We start from the raw sequence: 21,752 nt of genomic DNA on the forward strand, positions 1-21,752 counted from the left end.
TTCACTTTCTGGGAGATTTTTGACTTAAACAGTATTGAGTTTGACAGTTAGGAAAAAAGGTCTACTTTGACAACATGAAGCATGGCAAACGTGAGGATTAAAAACCCCAAGGAGAGCTGAGTAACAGTGCCAAGTGTCAGTACCGGGTGCTACACCTCGGAGGCCTCTGCATTGTGGCCACGCAATCCAAACCCCCAACGGCGAAGCTGAGGACAGAATGTGAGGTGTAAAGTAAATCTGTTTTGCAATTATTCTTAGAGTTAACTAAAAAGAAAATAAAATGTTCTTCGACATCCAGATAAACCAAAAAGTCACTCAAGTCTAATTTATTCATTACTTTCTAGTTCAAGTACACAGTATCTTAGGCATAACACACAAAATAGGTGAACAGACACCCATCTTAGGTTATTAATTATGTTTTCAAACTCAGTTATCAGAATGCCCAATAAAGAGGGATTTAAAAATAAGCTTGCTTTTATTTAATGCATTCAAATTCTTTTTGATTTTGTCACTCAACAGCTACTAAATGTCTACTGAATGCTGGGCTCTTGACCTTCCCACAAGAAAAATAAGCTTGCTTTTATTTAATGCATTCAAATTCTTTTTGATTTTGTCACTCAAGCTACTAAATGTCTACTGAATGCTGGGCTCTTGACCTTCCCACTGAGGAGAGAAGAAGGACCTCCTTTTAAAGAAAAAGAGGGTAGACTGCAACCTGGAGGTGAGTCATGTACCGTCCAATCTAAAGGAAGAAGAAAAAGACCTGGCAAATTTTTCAAGGACGCTTCTAACACGCAGTTTTGTGAAAACTCGTACCACCTTCCCCTTTTACTGTGAGAACAAAGTCAAAGGCCCGTGGCTTCTCGGCATTTTCTTGAGCAGTCTCACCTCAGCTTCAACCTCATGGGAAAAATACGCGAGAAGAAATACACAGCAATTCACAGGTAAGACTCCAAAGTGAAATAACCATGACAAATTAGGAAAGAAATTGAGAAGGAAAGTTTAAGAAACTATAAAAGTGTGCTCTATGAAAAATAAAATAAAATTCAGAAACAGCATGGGCAAGTAGGGCTGGAACAGCTCCAGTGATCTCAGTGGACAAAGGGAGGTGGTTCTTTATAAAGAGTGCTGTCCATTTGAAACAAAGAAGATAGTGAAGATACATACCAACATCATATACTTGACATGCACATGACTTTGGGAATAGTCTGTATCAGTCATTGACTAGGACCTCAGGAAAGTAGTATGCCTGATTTAGACTGGAAAGTTAAGAAGCACATGCAAAATTTCACTGGGTCAAGGAACAGAAATACAAACCACCGAATAAAAACGTTAAAAAGGACTGAGTCACTAAGCAGGAAAGAAGTGAGGGAAGCAACAAAACCTGCTCTTACAGAGCCATTTCCCCTGACGGAGCACAATCTTTACCCCATCCCTGCTGCCGTTAGAAACACGTGCATTTTACACTTTGGCCGTCCTCCACTATGAAACAAAACCTTTCGGCTTTTAACTGGGAGGTTTATAAATTAGGATGGTAAAACGTTCCATTTTTACTAAATGCTAGGTCTTCTACGCATGTGATCCAGTATCAGGTTTTTTATTTACAGGAAAAAAAAGTTTGATTTTTGTTTAGTTGCCTTATGGCACGGCTGTAAAGAAACTTCTGTGTTTCCTGAAATTACCTAATTCAAGTTAAGACAGAGTCTGAGGGTTTATAGGTTATCACCTGCAGAACATTCATGGGATGGAAATTCTTTGCCTAATTGCTCATTTGTTTTGGCCGATGAGCTACTTAAAACCCATTCCTAGAAAGCTGAGGAGCTCCTTTCCCCTCCACTGGACACACCGGCCTCTTCACTGTCCCTCAAACAGTCCTGGTCCCCGCTGGCCTTGCGACCTTCCTTTGTATTGGCTGTTCCTTCTCCCTGGCACGCTCTTCCCCCAGGTCTCTGCACAAGGTAGCCTGCCTCTGCTCAAACCATACCTATCAGTGACGCTGCCCTGACCACCCTATTCAAAACTGCCACCTCCCTGACACTGCAATAGTTGTTCTACACTTAATTTCATACCATGTACCACCCTCTAACACACTATGTTAGTAGTATAATAAGGATGTTAACTATGTTTATTTGTCACCTACCTCCTCTCACTGGCATACAAACTCCTCCAAGGTGGTGTTCTCTGGTTAGTTCACAATGTATCCCAAGACCCTAGAACAGTGCTTGGCACATAGTAGGTATTCAAATATTTATTGAATGAACTAACTCAAATGCAGGATGTTGCTCATGATTACAATTACAGGAAAGAAATTTACTGTGCAACAGAGAAAGCATTTCCTATTAAAAGAAACACCTCACTACTGCTTTCAATGTAGTAAGAACCATAAAAGGCCACGTGTAAAAAATGGAAAAAAATGGGAAAAGACAAATTCCTGTGAAAATTGTGTGCACAGTAAACCAATATTCAAACTACCATATTCCAGATACGCCAACTGTTGAGTAAAGGTAATCTGATTCTAGCAGGCAAAAGGGTTTCAGACCTATCCTCTGACACTAACTGAATATTTTTATACAGAAATCATTTCATTTTTATAACTCAAGTTTCTGATATCTAAGATGTAAACTGACATTTTTTTTCCACCCAAGAATATGTTTGTTGATATTAGAGAGAGAGGAGGAAAGAAGAGAGAAGGCGGGGGTGGGGGGAGGGAGAGAGAGGAGGAGGAAGAAAGATGGATGGGTTGGTTGCCTCCTGTACGTGCCTCGACGGGGAATCGACTCCACAACCTTTTGGTGCACAAAACAATGCCCCAACCGAAGCACTGGGCCAGGGCTAAGACTTAAACTGATTTTTAAAGGCGTATTCTTAAGGAAAGAACTCTGTCTGGCAAATGACTCAAAGGCATCAGTATGTAGGGCTAAGAAATCAGTTTCTTGGATTTTACATATAAAATCTAAAGTATTTTACGACTAGAAGCTTTGTAGCAGCATGAGGCATTTTAAAACACAACTAGATTACATCATGGTTAAAAATCATTCAATGGCTTCTCACCATGTTTAGTAAAACTCCCCATCACGAGTAAGAGCCCAGGCGCGATCGGGCACCTGCAGTTCACTTTGCAGCACCCCACCCAGCCTCTGTAGCGTTCCCCAGGCTTCGGAGCCGCACAGGACATGTCCCAAACTTGCCTGGCTCACACACACAACTTGGCTTAGACTGACATATTCTACAAATGCCTCTGCCCCCAGCGCATCCTTGAAGTCTCAGCGCCAATGTTACTTTACATAGTGCGGTCATCCACCCCTCTCGCCCCAAGTGCTGCATTTATACTTCAGCTCCTTACTTGCTCCTCTTAACACTTGCGATTATTGGTGTCTCCCACAAGAATACAAGCTCCTTTAGGGCAAGTGCAGGATCTGTCTTATTTGTATCGTCATGTCCACAGCCCTGAGCACAGTTTACACAGTGAGCGAAATATTCAAGTATTTGCTGACCGCGCACGAGTTGTGTACCTACCATGACTTAAAATCTAGGAGACCAACAGATACTTTAAATTTCATGAGCTGAAGGAAAAAAAAAAAAAAAAGGATGAGGACTTATGGTCAAAATGGTGGAGTAGGTAAACACTGCGCTTGCCCCTTCCTACGGCCACAATGAAATCATAGAACAAGCATCATCGTGAACCACCCGGAGACTAGCTGAACAGAATCCCTAGAACTAAGGATATACTCAAGAAGCCACACTGAGACTGGTAGGAGGGGCAGGGATATGAAACTGGCAGGTCCCACATCCATGTCTGGTGGTTAAGAATCAGGAGGAGTATTAGACTGGGGAGGTCCCACCTGAGGTGTGAGAGGTCCTAGACCCACACTGGGCTTCCCAGTCCAGGACACCAGTGCTGGGGAGAGGAGTCCCCATAATACCTGGCTATGGAAACCAGTGAGGACTGCATTCAAAGGAGACAGCGCTGCTGGAGACCAGGCACTGCTCTTGAGAGGCTCAGGAATGCACTCACTCTCTCTGGGCTCCAGTGCAGGGGCAGCAGCTCAAACAGTGCCAGGAGCACACAGGGAGGAACTGACAAGTTTCAAGGTCAAGGCCAGAGCAGTAGGGGTTCAGGGGAGCTCTCTCCAGGGAGAGAAATGCTGACAGACACCACTGTTCCTTTGTTGTGTGCTCCTCCATCCCAGATGACAGGCGCCACATCTGAGTCTCCATTAACACCACTTTCAAAAAAAGCAACGGCTTTTCCACACAGGCAACCTGTCCTGGGTCGTTCTGCAGACTTTCCGAAAATCTCTCAAAAGTCCACAAACCCCAAACAAGCAGCAGCTGTCCTCAGAGTGCCCTGTACCTCTTGCTAAGTGAGCCCAAGTCCAACACAAGTGTTAGGACAAGGGTCTCAAGGTCTGGGCATTTGTTACTAAATGCTACTCTTGCTAAATGGCAGCCAACTGCAAAGAAGAAAATACCCAAATAGGGAGTACAAGCAATAGCTAAGCCTCCCTTTCAAGGAAACAGCTTTGGGTATGAATCCTGTCTCCTTTACTTGTTGCAAGTAAATAAAACTACCCAAGGACAACCACATCCTGTTCTTGAATAGAACACTACAACTGGTGAACCCGAGTTCAGTGACACAAACAGCAACAGGTCTCTACTCCACCCGACGGTCACAATCCTGGCATAAGGGGTGGCCAGTCTCGGCTTGGAATGCAGCTTCAATTAAGCAGTCACAACGCTGGTACAAGTGGCGGCTGGCCTCAGGTCATGTCGTGGTGCCCGCCAAATGGTCCCAAGCCTGCAGCTAGTGGCAGCTGGCCTCATTTCACAGCATGGCCTCTGCCAAGCATCTCCAAATTCAGAGCAGCGGCAACCAACTGCAGATCACTTTCTAGATCTTACTAGGCAGCCCCAAGCCAGACACAAGTGGTGGCTAACCGTGGCCTGCACCAGAGCCCCTCCCAAGAGGCCCCAGACCCAACACCCCTGGCCAGCTTCAGACCACACCAGAGCACCACCCAACCGGCCCCACAAATGACACACTCAAAGGGTAGACTTTACTGGCACCAGAGCCCCACTGAAGTGACTCCTGCTTCATGGGATCAGCCCCTATACAACAGCTCATCCACTGCGGTCACGGTCAGCCTAGACAGGCAGTCAGCCTGAGGGCCAACCCCACCCTATGAGTTGACAACAGCAAGTAAGGATCAACTACAATAGGAGGGCACACATATCCCACATAAGAAACACCCTGGAAACCTTTGGTTGGTTTAACAGAAAATCAATGGACAGATCATCCAGACAGAAAATCAACAAGGAAACAGCAGCCATAAATAGCACATTAGACCAGATGGATTTAATTGACATTTTCAGAGCATTTCACCCTAAAGCAGCAGAATATACATTCTTTTGAAATGCACATAGAACGTTTTCCAGAATAGGCCACAGGTTAGGCCACAAAACAAGCCTCAATAGATTTAAGAAGACTGTAATCATATGAAGCATCTTCTCCGACCACAATGGCATGAACTAGAAATCAATTACAAGAAAAGTGGGAAACACAAACACGTGAAGGCTAAATAACAAACAAAACAGAAATAAACTGATAAGATACAGACCATACATTGATGGCTGCCAGGTGAGAAGAGGGTTAAGGGGGTGGGCGAAAATGATGCAGGGATAGAGATGTACAACTTGCCAATTACAAAAAGTCACAGGATGCAAAGTACAGCATAGAGAATACAGTTAATAATGTTGTGAAATCTGTGTATGGTGTCGAATGGAGATTAGACCTATCAGGGTGATCATTTTGTAAGCTACATAAATATCTAATCATTATGTTGTACACCTGAAATATAATATTGTATGTTAACTGTAATGGAAAAATTTTCTAAGAAGGGAAAAAGAAAAACAGGATGAATGGGTGAAGTTGTAGTACTTTTTCTTTTAAGTCAAATACATGCTGCGACTTATACGCACCACTCACCTACTTAAGTTGTTTATCTCTACACATAAAAATTCCCATCTGCTTTGGGGGCAGTCTTCTTAATCTTTTCATTTTCTCCTTCCCAACTACATGAAAAGAAACTAAGATCACATAGTACTTTGCAAAATGTACACAGAGTTGTTTTACAAAACAGAGCTACATGCATTTCATTGAACTTAGTCCACTTCTGTAGTTTTCCTATGGCTTGGCCATGATTGTATTCTATATATGCTTGTAGAGTAGAATGATTGGAATTGTATTAATCACAAGTTGTGGAGTTTTCATATTTAAATATCTGTTAAATGTCAGGCACTGTTTTTGATACTTTACAAATGTTCATCCCTCTCTATAGTAGATATTATCATCACACATCACAGATATCAGAGATACTGAAATCAGAGCTCAGAGATGTTAAGTCTTGCTGAAGCTATTTGACACACAGCTATTACACAGTAGACATAGGATGCTGATTCAAGTTCATGCTGTGAAGATACAATGCAATACTGTCTCATCAAAGATGATAAAGACCATAAAACCATATCCTTGAGGGCCACACCCTTAAAAAGTCTCTACTTTTTATGGGAAATAGAACTGTCACCAAATGTTTATTACATTAAGTGCTAAGTTCAATATGCATGCCTGAGGTACAGAGGAGATTAACAATTGTGCTTGAGGAAGATCAAGGAAAGCTTTATGCGAAATGGATACCTTTACGGCAAAATTCAATGAAATCATTAGTGTTTATCTTCCTTTACCTGTTGGAAGCATATGACATTCCATTTCTTATCTCCTCTGGATGCTGTATTTTCCTGGCTTCCCTCCCATCCTTCTAGTGGAAGCTCTTCTTCCTCTGCCCAACCCTAAAATGCCGAGTCCAGAGTCTACTTTGGGCTCTCCAGTCTATTCGCTCCATATCCCCTCCCCCCACCTCATCCACCAAAAGATTAAAATATGAACAAAATGTTCATGACTCCCAAATCTGATATCTTCAGCTCAGACCTCTCCTGTGTTTCAGACCCAGGAGATTCCTACGCAAAAAGTTTCGGTTACTCACAGCCTCACGTGCAAAGGTGCTTTAAGATAGTACAATACTTCAAACTTAAAGGTCAAAAAACAGCCCAGCGAAACGACCTGTTGCTTATCATGTGCTGTAGGTCTCGGAAGGGCAGAAACAACCTCTGGGTGAGAGAACTATAGGTGGTTATTTCCCTCTTTCTGTTTCAAGTACCAACACAAGCATTTATTGACTCTGAAAGACCGTCAGGTCCTTCAGCAAGGTCCTTGAAAGCACATTCCTTGCATCAATTCCAATAACCCCTTGAAGAACCAGGAAATGATGGACCAAAGGAAATTTAGGAAAGTGGTTAAGCCTGACACCTTTAACTAGCTGGACAGTCGTTCCAGGATATTTTTTAAAATAGAAACTAGCTGAAAAATATTCTCTCCAATCTGCAAATGAACTGAGAGGTGAAAACACTGTTTAGACTTGAAACAAAAATCTGATAGCTCAAAAAAAAAAAAAAAAAGGCATTGCCAGTCATAGAGGTCACCAGAACCACTAGAAACGTGAGACTAACTTAGAAGAAGCTGCTTTAAAAGCACTGCTTTGCTGCAGGTAGCATGTGTCCCAAGAAGTGGCCAGTAAAAATAACCGAGCCAAAAAAAATAAGCGAGAGAAAAACAGGTTAAAGAGACCTAGTAACTTACTTTCTTAAAGAATGAAGGAGGTCAGCGCAAGACCAAGGGAAAAATCACAAGAGCGGCCACGGGGGCTGGGCAGCGTGGGCGCAGGGACGTGGAGCTAGCCTCCCCGACTGGAAAAGAGACGGGTCCGCTGTAGGCGGTGTGGGAAATGTGTAAGGTGCAGTGGAGGAGAACGAGCACATGAAAACCGCCCTGCAATCTCACAGGGAGACAGAACTGCTTTGATGGTTTGGTTTTTGTGGATAGAAGCAGTCGGAAAGCAGCTGAAAGCCACGCAAGCATCCTGGTGTCATGTTCCTGTGGATTGAAAACAACTGTACTCTCAAGGGCGTGCCCCTGCTTTTCCACCATGGATTTTCTTATATGTAAATCCATCTTCTCCGTTTTTAAAAAAACACTTTTTTCCCCCTTATTTATCTTAGTGTCTCAGTAATATTGACTTTTAAAAATACATAGCACATGTCCACAGCAGAATAAAGAAAGCAGAGGCACACCTGCAGTGCCCAATGCAGGGAGCCCATCGGGCAGACAGGGCACTAGGGGGAGCGGGCAGAGGGCAGACCGACCCTCCCCAGCACCCACGGGTATGACGCAGCGGGGTCTAGAAAGCTGTGGGGGAGCACTAGCTTCTCACCGCACATAGGGCCCTGCCACTACTTTAAGGTTTATGCCCAAACCTGCTCCAATGCAGAACAGAAAACTAAAAAACTGTAATGGGCTTTCTTTGAAGCTATCCCATCCATATAACAAGAACAGGCATGAAGAAGGATCAAAGAAAAAGAACATGTGGGTAGGAAAATCAGAGAAATAACAGAAGAAAATGTCCCAGAACTGAAGGACTCAGATTTCTAGAATGACAGGATCTACTGAGGACCCAGAATGGTAGAGGAGGAAAGACATCCCTCGTCCCCACTGTCCAGCACCACGATATTCCGCAACACCAGAGACAGACAGGGTCCTCAAAGCTTCCAGTGAAGGAGAAAAGAAAAGAAAAAACCCCAACAAAATAAGGCCACATAAAAAGGATTTGAATCACTATGCATCTAGAGCAATCACAGAAACAGACAATGCCTTCAAAATTCTGAGGGAAAATAACTTTCACCCTAGTATTCTGTAACTTTTCCAAACCATCTAGCAAGTCTGTGGGCAAAATAAAGTTATCCAAATACTTCTTAGTACATAAGGATGCATGCCAAGAAATGGGACGCCATGGTGCCAGTCAGGAGGAGAGCAAAGGCAAGTTCCTGTATTGTATCTGGCAGAGCTCTTGATAAAAAAGAGAGGAGGGGGGAGGAGGAGGAGGAAGATGCAGGGCCCCCATAAAAAAAAGTGGAAGTGAAACAACTGAGGTCATAGAAAATGTTAGTGATAAGAATGCCACAAATATTTTGAAGCATTTGGGGGAAGAATTAGCAGTAGATAATGTGGGAAAACAAAAACCAGGCAAGGTCAACCTAAACACAAGGAAGAATGGAACTGAGGCAGGCCGCCTACCTCGATGGTTGAATGATATTTGGCAGAGGTATAAACACATGAACACTGCTTGTTTTAACCAAAAATTACTATACAGCCATGGTAGGGGTGGAGGATATGGTAGGGAACCATCGGGAAGAACTAAGTCCTAAACTACCACAGCAGGACATCAAGGGGTCAACCAGGAGGGGAAGACAACATACTACTAACATAGCAGATGAGTTAGAAATAGGAAGGTAACACCTGCAAAAAGAGGGAAATAAATGCTGGTTGCCTCTAGGAAATGAGCCTGAGGTGAGAAGAATAGAGGGAATGGTTTTGGGGTTTTTTCCCATTTTAAGTCTTTTAATACTATTTGACTTTAAACCATATACATGAATTACTTTGATCAAACACAAAGTAAGCCCTGACCAGTGTGGTTCAATTGGTTGGGCTTCTTTCTGCCAAGCGTAGGGTTCCTTGTTTGATTCCCACTCCGGGCACATGCCTGAGTTGCAGGCTTGGTCCCCCAATGGGGCACGTAGGGGATCGATACTTTCCTCTCACATCTATGTTTCTCTTTCTCCCTTCCCTCTCCTCTCTTTAAAAATAAATACAGTCTTTCAAAAAAATAAAAAATAAAAAGGGAAAAACAGCAACATTTAAAATTTGCCATTTTTCTCTCTACATTTTTCAGTAATCTTACCTTTTGTGTGATATATTTATAAACAAAAGAACTTTTAGTCCAGGCCCCCAGAGTGCTTGCTGGGCAGGAAAGATCAAGCCATACTGATCACTGGGTCCTAACTCAGAATTTACAGTCAACATTTCTAGAAGGGTGATCTGTAGATTTACAAGCATCTCTGGTCATTCTTATCACCAAGCAAGTTGGGAAAATGTTGACTAGTAGGTTAACCCAAGATACACACTATAGAGCCTAAGAATAAAAGCACTGGTCACTTTTCTGGAGAAGGAACCTTTAAGTTTTTTTGTTGAAACATCCTAAGAAAAATCCGAAGCACTAAGTCTTTGCTTCGTATCACAGTAGAGTCTTAGCCAATACTGGGATCAATAACTCACTGTGGATCTGGTTTTCCAAATCAGTTAACAACAGCTCAGCTCTCCTTGTAACAGCTATTAGAAGTTAATGTCATTAATGTCATTAAATTCACAGTATCATTAAAATCAACGCAGCCCTGACTGGTGTGGCTCAGTTGGTTGAGGGCTGCCCTGCGAACCGAAAGGGTGCAGGTTCGAGTCCTGCTCAGGGCACGTGCCTGGGTTGAGGGCCAGATCCGTAGTTGGGGGCATGAGAGAGGTAACCAATCAATGTTTCTCTCCCTCTCTTTCTCCCTCCCTTCTTTCTCTAAAAATAAAATTAAAAAAAAAAAAAAAAAAGGCCACACAGCATGCTCCAATCATTAAGAATGAAAACATAGCAATCCACATCTACAATTTATTGCTTAAAATTTCAGGTAATCGTAGCATAGGTTTATTCAACTTAAGCAACTGTATGTTGCAAATGTCTTGAATTTCTCCAGGGATCCTGATATCCTCTGGCTTCTAACCACCCACATGGTGAATATCCCTCAATTTTCCATTGCTCATGTTCGGGAAACATGGTCTCTATGTTCATCCTTCCAGTGCATATTTTCCCCTAAGATACCTTGATCATTTTCATTATCATAAATGCTATAAACACATAGCTCTCTATAGTCTTGACAATGCTCTAATGTAATGGTCTTATTTTAACTTATAGTCATGAAATGCTACTAATAATTTGAGTATCTACTACGTGCTAGGCACCACATATATTTATCCCGTGGTCCAGCACAGCAATCTTATTAGATGCGATTAATTCCACTGTTCATATGAAGAAGCAGGATGAGGTACAGTCATGTGAGGACTAGGGACAGGCACAGCTTCCAGGCCAGCTGTCTTCTGTGGCCTGCCTGCAGTTTTCCTCCATGAAGCACCAATTGCTTCTAGCTGTACCACGATATGAAAAAAGTTTGGGAAGTACTGGTTTAAGCTATACTTGCTCTGGTTTATTACTCAAAAGCTGAATAAAAGTATAATGAGGAGCATTAGTACAACAGAATATCTCTAAAATGCTGGTATGGGAAAAAGAACAGCCATGTTATAAGGTCTATACCACTGATTTCTAATATTTAAAAAAAAATTTTACTGACTGATGAAAGGGGGGATTGATTGATTGATTGATTGATTGATTTGTTCTTCCACTTATTTATGCTTTCATTGGCTGATTCTCCTATGTGCCCTGACTGGGAATCAAACATGCAACCTTGGTGTATCAGGACAATGCTGTAACCAACTGAGTTACTCGACCAGGGCTCTAATATCTTTGTCGTTTTCTGTCTGCACTCCTCCCTCTGTCATGCCCCACATAGGAAATCTTAAGGTATATTCTAACATTACTCAATAAAGTAACCTTCAAATATAAATGTTAGCTCACCTGGCATAAGCTCAAAGTCTGGGGTAAAAGCAGAATCCTGGTTGCCCATGCTAATGCTAAATGTATTTAAGGTAAGTCTGAAATAAATTCTACTTGTTAAGAGAAACACTTAAGTGTCAGTGGAAAAGTTTTATAGAAAGCAGCTTAGAGTTGTAAGGATCTTTTCTTAAAAGAAAAAGTTGAAGCCCAAATTATTTAACTTCAGAAGCAGCTAAACTGGGGCTAGTCCCCAGATCCCCCCCGCTCCCCACAACTGCACCTTCTAGGTCCAGCAAGCTCCTGCTGGTTGCTACTTTCACTCTCTCTAAAACCATAAGACAATGTCCAAGTACTTCCTGCTCTTCAGGGAGACCGAATTGCTGGTTAATCTGCAACCTGCAAATCATTGTTTGAGAAGCCAGAATTGAACCATATGCCATTAATTAAACTTAAACTTGTTTTATTTAAACACAAGTTCCTTTGTTAGCTGGTCCTTATTCGTATCTAGGAAATAAAAATGTAGCTTTGCTTTTGCGTAGATCAGGAAATATCCTTCAAAATATATTAAGTTCTTTATAGTGTTGTTTTGGCGGCACTTGATATATTACGATATATCAAAATCTTATGAATAGTGGTTGCCAGACGGGAAGAGTAAAGGAGGGGAAATACATGCTGACGGAAGGAGACTAAACCTCAGGCGATGAGCACACAGATGTATTAAAAAACTGTACACCTGAAATTTGTTATTAACCAATGTTACCCCAACAGATGAAATTTTAAAAATATGTAAATATGCCATGTTTGAACTCTATAAAAATGAAGACACCACAAATAGAATATTCTTCATTGTACAGGGCAAACAATCCAGATGAGGAATTCTCAACCAAAAAGAGAATGTGAGATTGGTGCAGAAGTGGAAAAAATAAATTGCCTAAGATAGGATCAATTGAGTGAGGAAGGAGACAACAGAGCATTAAGAAAACAAAAGACAGTCATCATGTTTGCATAAATTCTTGTATACTTAGAGAGCAGTTCTACTTTAAATCACCAAGTGCCTAGACTCATAGGGGGAAACATTCAGGAAGCTGCAACTTCTGTACCCATACTGGCTAAGACTGTACTGATACCAAGGAAACAAAGACTTGGAATTCTTCAAATTTTTCTGGTAATGTTTCAGCAGGAAAAACCTAAAAGATCCTTCTCCACAGAAAACTGACCAGCCTTTTTTCTTTTTTATTCTTAGGCTCTATAGTGTTATCTTGGGTTAAACTGAAACCCAAGAACACAAGCTCTGTGTCCCTAGCAATGACATCTGAGTTGGTTGTTCATTTTGTTTCCTGCCACAGCAGGCCAATTCTTCAGGAACACGTATCATTTCTTTAATGCCATTAAGGACAGATAAAGGTAGAAATAGATTTCCCCAGCCCCCACAAAACCATAAAAGTATTATACCCCAAACAGTAATTATAATTAATGCAGTGATGTGAATTAAAATCCTGATGTCCAAATTTCAGAGTCCCTGGAAAAAACGCTTCCTGTACCTAAGTAATACATGATGTGTGACTTTTCAGTGAAACTAAAACCTGGGTCTGGAGCGTATCAGTAAAAGGCAATAATTCTCGTAGAGTGGAACTTCTCAGCTATCACGGATCTATGTCTTACCTGTGAATTTGTGGGTGGGGGGTGTGGACAGAAGGAGAGAAACAAGTCGTTCCCCAAACTCACGTGTAATTCTTTGCAATTCTATCCCAATCACCCATCTTATTACAGAAACACGCACAAGTCTTCTTTCCCACTCCTTACAAACACAGTTACTCCCACTTCCATTCTTCAGGTCAAAAAAATGACGGAACTAAGACAAATCAAAGCGTTCCCACGTACCTAAAACACGCCTCTGATGCACCTCATCTAATGAGTATCTGTGAGGTTATTGTGCCAGATGTAGGAATAAGAAAATGAACGAGTCTATAAGGGACTCACAGTTGAACAGCAGCAGCCAATGGTGCCTTCTGACTTGTTCAACTCAAAGTCAATTCTAACTCCAGGGAACAGTATAGTGTAGGGAGAAAAGACCACTGAATGAAGCAGGATGATCTCACACTGTCTGCCTCGACGGCGGCACCCTGGCAGATTTCCCTGCTATCAAAGCCCTTTCCTTTTCAATCTGTCCCTGCATTCAATGGCCAGATTCATTAGAATTCCCCTTGCAAGGAGTCTCCCTCCTGCTCAAGAAGCTCCAAAGACTTCTCACTACTTGTCACATCTAGTTCAAACTCTTCTTCACCTTAAAGTCGTCTATAGGCTGGCTCCACTTGCCTGTTCAAATTTCTGTCACGCTCCGTGCGGCTAGCAGGCGAACCCACCTCGAGCGCCTGCTCTGACTCCTCAGGCAGCCTTCATTCTAAGCAGTCTTAAGAAATCCTTTCCTCGATCGTCAGTACAGACCCATCATTTTTCACAACTCGGCAACAGCTTTCTTTTTAACAAATGGTAGGTATGTTTCAAGGTATTTTTAACATCACCATCCCAACCAATGTTCATCTTCCCAGCTACCCCACAGAGAAACCAGAGAGAGTCGCTTGCAGTTTGGGCACCGGGGGTCCCCCCTGCATGAGAGAGAGAGAGAGAAGTGGGTTGCAAAGTATGGAAGGGAACGTGAAGGAACAGAAAGGGAAAGTCCGTGCTGGGTACCCCCTCAGCCTTTTTCTTCGGAAGGAGTCCCAGGGAAAGGGTATGTACCGGGAGAGGAGGCTGCAGGAAATGAACTCTTGAGGAAGGACAGAAGAAACTGAAGGGGTTCCCTAGGTAGGAAATCGGGCCGGGGCCCCCGGATAACGCGAGGGCTCCCCGTCACCCTAGGGAGAGAACAGGTTCCAACGTGTAACAAAGAGTCTGAGAGTCGGGAGGTGACGGGGATCCGAGCATCTCCGCGGACCGAGCGGTAACCAAACGGACGGGAAGGGACAGGACGCGTCCCCGGGACCGGTCAAACTCCGGGGACGTGGCTGCCAAGATGAACGAGCCGGCGCCTGAGGAGGTTCCGGGGCGAGCGTTTGAGGGCATCGCTCTGCGGGGGCGGAGGGGGTTTGCGGTGGGGGATCTCTTCCAAAGGGAGATACGGGCCTCCCAGGGCACGGCTCCCCGAGACAAAGATCCTGAGACGCGAAGTTAACGCTTGAGGAGCCGGCATTTCCCAACCGCAGCCGGGTTCCCAAACACACTTACCGGGGTCGCTCCACACGCCGCCGCTCTAACTGCAGTTAATCACCCGCGCAGGCGCACTTAGCTTGCACGGCCACGTGACTAGGGCCAGGCTTGCCCCGCCCACCTCCCCACGCCCACCTCCGCCCCCTTCTCCTCTGCCACCCCCTCCTCCCAGCCCAAGCACGGACCCACGTGAGTCTTCCAGTCGCCCAATCCACCTCCCAAGTCAGGTGGTGTTGCCTTGCCTCGCCCTCCTCGGCAAGATGGTGGCGCTCAGCTGCCACGCGCGGCGCTTCTGGGTTTGGGGCTCCGGGCTGCGTGTGGGTAATGTCCTCTCTCTCGCCTCGAAGCCATTTTGCACAGCCGCTGCTGCCTCTAGGCCCCTGGGATGCCCAGCAGTTAGCGGAGAGGCTCCGAACCCAGAAACAGGAACAAAAGACGAAGAAGGGGCCGGTGAGTCTGGAGGGAAAGACCACAGCTCCCAAGAGACAATACGCTCAGTGGCGGGCAGCGAGGCGGGAGGGTCCTCTGAGACCCTGCAAGTCCACCCTCAGGTCCGCGGTGGGAGACTGGGGTGCGGGAGGAGAATGCGGAGGAAGGGGTCTGCGGGGTAGGGGTGTAGTCCTGCGGACTGGGTCTTGGGTTGTTGCAGGGCTCGGTGCTAAGGAAACATCCCCGCTCTCAAACTACTCGGGGAAGGGGGCGAGTGTAATGCAAAGATGCACGGATTCCCTCCCTGCCCAGACTCTCGCCAGACTTATGGAAGGTCTTCCCTACCAGGCATTCCCATCGTTTTTCTTTCCCGGCAGGTGCTCACAAAACCCTGTCCAGCGGAGAGTGCAAGAACTAGTGCGGTTCACACAGCAGCTGCAGAGAGTCCACCCCAACGTGCTCGCTAAGGCACTGAGGCGAGGGATTGTCCATCAGGACCAGGACCTTGTGGTCATCAACAAGCCCTATGGTCTCCCTGTGCATGGTAAGGACCACGGGGGAAAGGGAGGAAGACCGCTGCCGCTTTCAGCGACAACGAGGGACAACACTCACTTGCATCGCTTCCGGGGTTCTCAGAAGCCTTGCATTCAAAATAATTTAAACTTTTGTGGACTACTGTCCTATATAAGGCACTCATTGAGGCTACAGAGATAAATAAGGCAGTTTCCACCCTCCAGACGTTTGGCAGTCAGCAGCGGTTTATGAAATAGGCTGTGTGCAGACCTCAGGGATTGCTATAGGAGAATATGAAGGGCCGTGTGCTTTGTTTTTAAGGAAATAACACATAAGAAAAAACTATAGCCCTCCTCGGTGTGGCTCAGTTGGTTGGGCATTGTTGCCTAAACCAAAGGGTCGCCATTGGATTCCTGGTCAGGGCGCAGGCCTGAGTTTTGGGTTCAGTCCCCAGTCTGGGCAAGTGCCGGAGGCGGCTGATGGATGTTTCTCTTCACATTGATGTTTCCCTCCCTTTTTTTCTCTTGTGCCCCTCCCCCCAATCAATAAAAAGAAAAATAACAGTTTAGAAAGAAAAAAGTATATGGGGGGGTATGGGTGGGTGGGTGGGGTGTGTGTGTGTGTGTGTGTGTGTACACCCAACAAAACCCCAGAGCACCTAGAACTTAATGGACAGGCAAATGGTTTTGAATACATGCTGATTGTAGGTGTTAGAGACAGCTGGAGTGAGTCAGGGATGATAGGGGGGAAAAAATGAATTTGTAGCAAACGGTTTGCTGGGGGAAAAGACATATTTTTGCCTAGAAGAATGAGTGCTTCTCGGGCAGCTATGGAGAAAGGTTGCACATAAAGGCAAGGGATTAAACATTGCCAAGTGCCCTTGTGTGGATTTTTTTCTCTGTTGGCTCTCACAATAGTTTTTTGCCTTCTCATTTCCCATGAGATAATTACAATACAGATATTTACATTTTATAGATGTGAAGACAAAGTTAGAAAGATTAAGTAACCTGCCCAAAGTCAATGGCTAGTTAGGGAGAGTGCAGAGAGTAGAACCTCAGAAATAGCTCACCCAAAAGCTCTTCTGTAATGCTTCAGGAGGGCCTCGTGATCTGGCATCTCTCCTACAGTTTACTTAGCAGATTCTCAGGCCTTTGTTTATACCATAAAATATCAGATCTCATTTTAATTGCTGATTTTATTGTGAGTACATGTACATAAATAGATTGAAGAATATTTATGCCTCAGGAGAAAGCTCTGTGCTTTAGGGCAATGCTTCTCAAATTTAATGTGCATATGAATTTCCTGGCCGTCTTCTTAAGTGCAGATTTGGTGATTAATAGTCTGGGTTGGGGGTCTGAGATGCCTTTTTAGGCAAACTCTTTCGACACACAGATGTTGCTAGTTCCTGGGCCACACTCCAGTAAGGTCTCTAGATAGCATTGATAGTTAATCCCGGAGGAACTTTTTCCCCCACCGAGAGTTCTTTTGGTGGGATCTTTCTGGGCGCTCACATCTGTCTTTCCCCTTCTTAGGTGGCCCTGGGGTCCAGCTCTGCATCAGTGATGTGCTGCCTATCCTGGCAAGATGCTCCCATGGCCACAAGGCAGAGCCACTGCATCTGTTCCACCGGCTGGACAAGGAAAAACCACAGGTGTGATGTGGTGTTGGCTTGGGAGAAGGGAAGTGGCGCACCAAGTCCAAGAGTTGTTCAGAACCCCGCCAGGTGACAAAGAAGTACTGGTATGAAGCCCACGGATAGCGGGGCGGGGTGGTAGAATACAGGCATTTCTTTCTTTTCTTCACTGCATTCATACAGCAGCAGCTCCTATTGACAGAAGGTACTGTGCTAGGACCTGTGGGCACTTAAAGGGATACTTAGGAGCCAGGATTTAGTGCTTAGAACATTAGAGTCTGATACAGTTGCGATTCCTAATAATGGCCGCATAAAAATCATTGAAAATTAATTATAGAAGGAACACATGATTTCTGTGGTAAAAGGTCAAACAACAAAGAGCAAAAAAACTCCTGGAGAATCCACCTATTCTTGTCATTTTTGTCCCTTCCCTTGGAGTAGTTCGGTTTTTATTTCTTTTGGCTCTTACCCAACATATGTATCTATGTATCTGGTATATATAGTAGTGTGCGTGTGTATTGACACACAGGTGTATAGACATGTATCACATTGTACAACGTACATCGTACTTTGTTTTCTCCCTTAACTCTGTGTCTTGGAGAATCTTTCTGTGTTACTACATATAGGTTCACCTTCATTTTTTGTTTTGTTTTTATTTAAAGATTTTATTTTTCGAGAGCGCAGGGAGGGAGGGAGAGAAAGAGAGGGTGGGAAACATCAATGTGTGAGAGGAACATGATTGTTCTGGCTCGCGTCAACCCTCTCACATGACGCAGTCAGAGACCTGGCTCACAGCCCAGGCACACATGCCCTGGACCGGGAGTCAAACTGGCGACCCTTTGGTTCCCAGGCCGGCCCTCATCCCACTGAACCACTTCAGCCAGGGGCTGCCTCTGTCTTTTTTGTAATAGAAGAAAGATACAGGAGCAAAAATGAAACCCGTCTGTCTCCCATCTACTCAGTGTCCTTTTTCCAGGGGGCAATCACTAGTGTCCTGTGTGACCTTTCAGAGTTATACTGGGCATGTAGAAGCATGGTCCCGTATGGCAGCATATTGTGCACTGCTTTGCATACTACTTTTTTCATTCAGACAATATCTCAGCATTTTGTGGTGTGATTGAAAGCTGGCTCCTTTTTAAAGGCTCTGTGGTATTTCATTGTGTGGATATATCATAATGTCCATTGACGGATGTGTAGGGAATTTCCCATTTTTTTTCAGGACCTATTGCAAAGGTTATGTGAGTATATTCTTCAGGCACAGATTCCTAGAAATGAGTTGCTGAGTTGAAGGGTACACACATTTAATATTCTGAATCCTTACTACCGATCACTCTCCAAAATGGTTATGTCAGTTTTTATTCTCACTAGCAGCGTGAGTGTCCACCTCCCTCTTAGGCTGACCAAGGTGCTTTTAAATTTTTATTTTATTTTTTATTGATTTTAGAGGGGGAGAGAGAGAAACATCAATTTGTTGTTCCCCTTATTTATGCATCCATTCATTTGCTTCCCGTATGTGCCCCGACCAGGGATCGAACCCACAATCTTGGTGTGTCATGATGACTCTGTAACCAGCTGAGCTATCCCGGCCAGGGCCTGATGCATTTTTAAACTTGCCACTCAGCTAGGTTTTTTAAAAAAATGACATTTTATTTTCAATTTTCCCATATATTTTTGATGTTAACTGTTTTTTGTGTTTATTGTCTATTTTGAGTTTCCCTTTCTGTAAATAGACTATTTCTTTGCCCATTTTCTTTTGGGTTCGTTATTTTATGTCTGATTTGTAAGTATTCATTCTTTCTGTATTTTGGGTGAGATAATGCATGCGAAGTGTTTAACACAGTACTGAGCTCATAGTAAAAGTTGAAGGTGGAAACGAAGAGACTATCATTATATATACAAGTAATCAAACTGTAAATCTATAAAAAAAAATTGTTATATTGTTTGAAAATTGTTCGTGAAAGTTCAGGATTGATAACCATTCTCAGTAAGGCCGTAGAAGAATTGAAGTCAATTAATTGGCTCTTGATGAAGGAATAGGATTTGGGTGACAAGATGAAGGAAAATGTTCTGGATTGTGGGAGAGGGCATGCGCGAGAGGAGGATGCGGCACACACTCCCAGTTTGGAATGGCAGGTGGTGGCAGATAGAGCTGGAAGGGTAGGCTTGGCACCTACGCAGTGATGGCCCTAAGTACAGGTGCAGGAAGTAGAAGTTACAAGTAGCACATAGGAGGAATGATTAGCTTTTGGGTGATAGCAGCTTGTTACGTTATAGCTATTTGTTTGAATCTTCACACCAGACCTCTGAATTCCTTGACAGCAGGGATTTTGTCTTGTTCATCTACGTAGAATTAGTACTCTCTGAATCGGTTTGCCTGTTTGCATTCAGTAAATATTTACTGCCTGACCATTTTTGAGCAGTCATGTTAGGCAACCAGGAAGGGTGATTGAGTAGTTATAACTCAGTTCAAGTGTAATCAGTATAAATCAGATCAGCAGCCCAAACTGCCACCAGCCTGAAGTGGGGCGTCCAGGATGTGAGATGTTACATCTGAGTGGGCTTTTCGCCCCTCGGTCAGTGCCTCTGTGGTAGGCCACCTGGTACCCAGGAGGGTTCCTCGGATTGACCTGGAGAGGTGTGAACGTAGGGACAGATTGAGTCTGTCTTCTACCTGCCTGTGACTGTGATGACAAGAGTCCTCCAGCAAAAGTGATTCCGAATGAGTTACTGAGTTGTTGGGGGCTTCTGTGACTTCTTTGAGCACAGCTCCTCCCTGTTCTACCTACCTGGCAAATAGGGCAGAATGTTCCTGTGAATACTTCTTTACTTCATTCTTTTTTTATGTATTTCATTATGCACTCAGAACTTACCCTCTTTTATTATTTAAAAAAGAAAAACAGGTGCAAAAGCCATATTACTCTAATTTTATTTTTAAATTATACATACTCATTTTTAAAGTTTGGAATGAAAGACCATGTTATTAATATAATTTTTTTTCCCAAATATCCCACCATTAACATCTATTACTTTAGGAGTCAAAAGTCCGTTTGTAAGAGTAGTGTCGAGCTCTCAGCTAAGCGTTATACCAAGAGATTATTGGAACCCTTGGATCTTAGGAACTAACCACCGTAGGTCCACTGTAAAAACCTCAAGTAGCCAAATTCCCGAAGAGTGCCTCACCTACCTTTGGTTGGTCAAAGGTCTTTGTGTCACCCCAGGGCTGTCACGGCGCGCGTCCCAGTGCCCGCAGCAGGAGCTGTGGATATCCCCATCATCGAGAAGGGAGGTGCCAGGGGCAGCAGGACCACAAGGGTGGGCAAGCTGAGCCGGGCCCGGAGGGATGGGCTTTCTGCTCGTCCCTTGAAACTACATCCTGATATCTTTGGCTTGATGACGCTTATCCCCGAGTTACCGTATGGACAACGGGAAAATGGTGAAAAGTGCGGACCAGCCGGACCGCGCACATGGCGGTGGACTCAGTACCGGGTGCTGACGCAGCACAGCCTCCTCCGCCCTCTTGGAGCTCAGCTGTCACTGGTGAGAGGCCGCCGTTCGGCACTGCACCCCAGTGGTGCTGAGCTGCATCCTGGGCCTGGGGCTGGCAGCAGCCGGGGGCTCCTGGGGCTGGGGTTGCAGCTGACTCATTTGAGAGTGTGCGTCTGGTGCTAGTCAGAGACTGGGAAGCAGTAGGGATGAAAGTTAAAAAACAGTAGATAGCAGAAGAATATAGCAGTTTGTTTACACTTATCTAAAAATTTGTCAGGTGGTTCTTCAAAAAAATTAAGCATAGAACTACCATGCGATCCAGCAGTTCTACCCCTGGGTATCCATCCAAAAACAATTGAAAGCAGGGATTCAAAAAGATAGTTGTACACCAGTGTTCACAGCACACTATTCACATTCGCCAAAAAGGTGAAACATTCCAAATGTCCGCTGACAGACGAACGATAAACAAAATGTGGTATATCCACGCCGTGGAACATCATTCAGCCTTCTGAAGAAAATTCTAACTACATGCCGCAACAGGGATGAACCTTGGGCATCGGGCTAAATGAAAAAAGCCAGACACAGGGAAGGGCAACAAACACTGTATGATTCTGTTCATAGGCGATGCCCTCGTGTGCCAATGTCGTGGACGACGGGGTGGCTACCAGGGGCTTCGGAGCGGGGCAGAGGTGGGGGACTCGGGGTTTAGAGTTGCAGTTTGGGCTTTGATGAGAATTTCTGGAGATGGGTGGTGGCCCAACAACGTGGTCTTCTTCTGGCTTATGGCTACTGGACTGGACACTTAAAAAAGGGTTCGGATGGTACATTTTAGGGAATATTTTGCTCACAATAAAAAATAAATGTGCAAACAGAAAAAACTATTTGGT

At 44.3% G+C, this 21,752-nt stretch overlaps 1 protein-coding gene and 1 pseudogene across 1 annotated transcript in view; one reads left to right on the forward strand and one right to left on the reverse strand.

Moving 5' to 3' along the window:
- Positions 1 to 14,849, reverse strand: part of LOC129086336 (protein FAM118B-like) — a 40,431-nt gene extending 25,582 nt beyond the window's left edge. Inside the window, exon 1 of the mRNA XM_054592798.1 lies at positions 14,823 to 14,849. The gene's annotated coding sequence lies outside the window, so the exon portion shown is untranslated. The remainder of the gene's footprint in view (positions 1 to 14,822) is intronic.
- Positions 14,850 to 15,064: 215 nt separating this feature from the next.
- LOC129086312 (pseudouridylate synthase RPUSD4, mitochondrial-like) lies at positions 15,065 to 20,916 on the forward strand (annotated as a pseudogene).
- The last annotated feature ends 836 nt before the right edge of the window (positions 20,917 to 21,752 follow it).

This window comes from Pteronotus mesoamericanus, unplaced genomic scaffold (genome assembly GCF_021234165.1).
Source record: "Pteronotus mesoamericanus isolate MK-2021 breed Mesoamerican mustached bat unplaced genomic scaffold, CSHL_Meso_final scaffold_371, whole genome shotgun sequence".
Taxonomy (NCBI): Eukaryota; Metazoa; Chordata; class Mammalia; order Chiroptera; family Mormoopidae; genus Pteronotus; species Pteronotus mesoamericanus.